A 3,976-nucleotide genomic window follows, 5' to 3' on the forward strand; every position below is an offset into this window, starting at 1 on the left:
TTTTTTGTGTTTTTTTTTTTTTTTTTTTTTTTTTTTGCTGTTGCTTTTCCAATTCTCCGAGGCATGATGTTAGGTGATTCATTAGTCTTCTTTTTGTCTTCCTCTTATGTGCACTAATTGCTATAAAATTCCCTCTTATGACTGCTTTAGCAGTGTCCCAAAGATTATGGAAACTCCTGTCCTCATCATCATCGGCTTCCATGAATCTTTTGATTTCAGTCTTTATTTCTTCGGTAGTAGTGGAGTCATTTAGGAGTAGGTTATTTAGTTTCCATGTATTTGGGTATTTTTGAGGATTTTGCTTGAAATTACAATCAAGTTTAATTCCACCATGGTCGGAGAAGATGCTGGATATAGTTTCTATGCCTCTGAATCTGTAGAGGCTTGCTTTGTGCCCTATGATGCAGTCAATCTTTGAAAAGCTTCCATGTTGGGGTGAGAAAAAAGTGTATCTCGTAGTTTTTGGATGGAAAGTTCTATAGATTTCTGTTAAGTACATTTGACTTATGGTATCGTTTAGATCCTTTATCTCTTTATCTATATTTTGTCTAGATGATCTGTCCCGAGGGGATAGTGCAGTGTCAAGGTCTCCAACAATTAGTGTATTGCAGTCTATCTCCCCTTTTAAATCTAACAGTCTTTCCTTCACATATTTGGGTGCTCCTGTGTTAAGTGCATAGATATTTATAAGCGTTATATCTTCTTGATCTATTGATCCTTTTACTACAATATAGTGCCCTTCTTTGTCTCTTTGAACAGTTTTTGTTTTAAAGCCTAATTTGTCAGAAATTGGTATTGCAACTCCAGCTCTTTTTTGGTTCCCGTTTGCATGGAAAACCTTTCTCCAACTCTTCACTTTCACTCTATGTATGTCTTTCTCTATGAGGTGGGTTTCCTTTAGGCAACAGATAGAGGGTTTCTGTTGTTTTATCCATTCAGCCAGTCTGTGTCTCTTAATTGGAGAATTTAATCCATTAACATTCAGTGTTATTATCGATGTTACCGGATCTGTCCCGACGTTTAAGTTGGCCATTGTCTTAGTTGCCTTTTATTTCTTTGTTTCTGGCTGTTAATTCTTTAGTTTTCTTGGAACAGCACTTTCTTCAGGGGTTCCTGAAGAGCTGGTCTGGTGATGGCAAATTCTTTCAGGTTCTGTTTGTCTGAGAAGATTTTAATCTTTTTTTCCTATATGAAGGATAATCTTGCAGGATATAATAGTCTTGGTTGAAATAGTTTCTCTCTTAAAACTTTCAATACGTCTTCCCATTCTTTCCTTGCTTGTATTGTTTCCATTGGGAGGTCCGGTGTTAGCCTGATGGGATGGCCTTTGTAAGTTACTTCCCATTTCTCTCTTGCCAGTTTTAGTATCATGTCTTTATCTGTGGTCTTGGACAGTCTGGCTAAGATGTGACTTGGGGAAGATCTTCTGGGGTTGATTCTATTTGGGGTTCTTTGTATTTCTTGGGTCTGGATGGTTGAGTGCCTCTCTAGACTTGGGAAATTTTCTTCCAGGATTTCATGGAATAGATTTTCCATGCCGTTATTAGTTTCTTCACCTTCTGGGATGCCAGTTATTCTGATGTTTGAGTGTCTAATGGAGTCTAGTATTTCTCGTATATTATCCTTGTGGGTTTTTTTTGTTGTTGTTGTTGTTTGTTGTTATTTTCTTGGCCTTTTTGGTGTTTTTTTTTTTTTTTTCCCTAGGTCAGAGGTTTTATCTTCTATATCCGAGATTCGGTCTTCAGTGTGGTCTAATTGACTTTTAATACTTTCAAGAGAGTTTTTGATTTCCTGTATTACAGACTTTATCTCTAATAGTTCCACCTGATTCTATCTCAGAGTATCCATTTCTTCTTTCATGTCCTGGAAGGACTTCCTCATCTCCTGTAGTTCGTTGTCTCTTTTCTGCTCCAACTCATAGAATTTGTTCACCATGAATGTTCGAAAGTCTTTGTCTGACATTTTGGTAATGTCCTCCATGTTTACGAGAGATGGAGGGGAGTTACCGTTTTCCTTTGATGGAGACATATTTCCTTGTTTATTCAGGCCTGAGGCTCTTCTTCTACTTCTAGCCATTGGAAGATATATTCACTTTTGAATACCTCTTACAGGAACGTTTTTTCTGACTAGGAGTGAGTGTGTTTCCATTTTGCTGCGAATTGATGTTTGCCTAAGTCTCTCTTCTGTTGTTTTTACTAGTGTGGTCTCAAGAGGGGTACTCTACTGAGGTGTCTGAAAAGCAGTATCTCCTTTTTCACAGATGGATCAGTACAAGGGAGAATCCCAGAGAAACTTACATTACTAGGGAATTTCAGATATATATTTATAGACTGTCTAGTCCCTCTGGCAGAACGGAGGATGAAGAGAGGATAATAGGTGAAAGAAAGGGCAACACAGAGGAATAAAGAAAAAAGTTGCAAGCTGCACTAATGTGTGGTATGAGATTTCACCAGAGGCCTGGAGCTGGGTCTGTTGCCTGCTGCAGGGACAGGACAGGCTGTGGGAGGAGGAAGACCAGGGAATAAGCAAGAGAATAGAGAAGCACAAAAATCAAAAGCAGAGAAAACTAGCTACCTATGTAGGGGGCAGGTTCTTGGGTAGGGGGTACTGGAAGTGTGGCGGGGGGAGACAGGGGTGTCCCTGCCTCAATGTTCTTTGCTGGCCAGAGGCCTAGAGCTGGGTCTGTTGCCTGCTCCAGGGACAGGACAGCTGGACTTTGGTTTTCAAACTCTGCCCCCAAGTGGAGCTTCAGGGTCTGGGGGAGAAATGTGGGGGCAGGAGGGAGGTGGAGAAGGGAGACCCAGCCCTCCTGCTGGACCAAAGCAATGCTCGTACCTCTTGTGTATAAGAGACGGCTTTTAGGGCTGCGAAGAAAGGGTTCTGCTGCTAAAAGGTCCTTTGGAAAACTGTAAGGTTTGAGCTGCAGTGGGGGCAGAGTGAGCAGGACTCACAAGTAGCTGGGTAGGCTGAGTAGGTGGTCCACAAGAGCCATGCGACATCAGGGAGGCAGAGCAAGGGATCCTGAGCGGCTGTGGGTGGTGTGGAGAGGCAGCTGTGAGGGCAGCACTAGCCCAGAAATCAGCACCCAGTGGACCAGCTCATAGAGCCACTCCTGAAATGCAGAATGACCAGATGGATGGGTGGTCAGCAATGACTTCTCAGACCACTCTCACAGGAGTGCCCTCTGGGCAGCCTCCACCATCTCCCAGGAACTAAGACCATATGACATCGATTCTCACTTCTGGAGGGCCCACTATGCTGTCTGTAGCGGTCCATTGTGGAGACTCCTATGCAAGCCAGCCTGATACCCAAAGGTCCCTGGGTCCCGGGGGAAGCCCAGACATGCTCTATCTGACTGCTTTTCTCTGCTGACACCCAGAGAGGAGCTGCAGGGCTGCCCGGGTGTGGACAGTGGTCTGTGGGGCTATGTGTGTGTGTGTGTGTGTGTGTGTGAGGGGACTGGCGGGTCCTTTTCCCTCTTCGCTAATGTCGCTCTAGGCTCCCCAAACCACAACAGCCACCCTGCCAGTTCTGCAGTCACACTGCTTTCCCGTTTCTGCCCCATCTGTCGGCCCCTCCCTGAATGTCGCCTGCAGTTGGCTCCAGGGTCAGGGCTGGTGGGCCACGTGGGGCCAGACTTGGGTCCATCTAACGGCCCGTCCCCCGTCCTCTGTCCTTCGTTCGAGTGGCCCGCAACGTTTTCTACGCCCATGGAACCCAAGAGGCCGAGATGTCCCCGATGGCTCTGCTAGCCCGCGAAGGCCGCTCAGACCTACCCCGCCCGACCCGCGGCGCTGTCGCCGTCGCCCCTTTAAGCGCCAGGCGCGCAGCGCACGCGCAGTCGGGCTGTGGCGCGCGCAGGCGCAGGGCGGGCGACGGATGTTTACAGCGGCCGAGGTCGGAGGCGCTCCCCGGCCGCAGACGCGCGAGGGACGCGCCCGAGGAGCTGCAGGGCGCGGGTAGGGGGGCCCGAACC

Source organism: Tupaia chinensis, unplaced genomic scaffold (assembly GCF_000334495.1).
Source record: "Tupaia chinensis unplaced genomic scaffold, TupChi_1.0 Scaffold144472_1, whole genome shotgun sequence".
NCBI classification, from domain to species: Eukaryota; Metazoa; Chordata; class Mammalia; order Scandentia; family Tupaiidae; genus Tupaia; species Tupaia belangeri.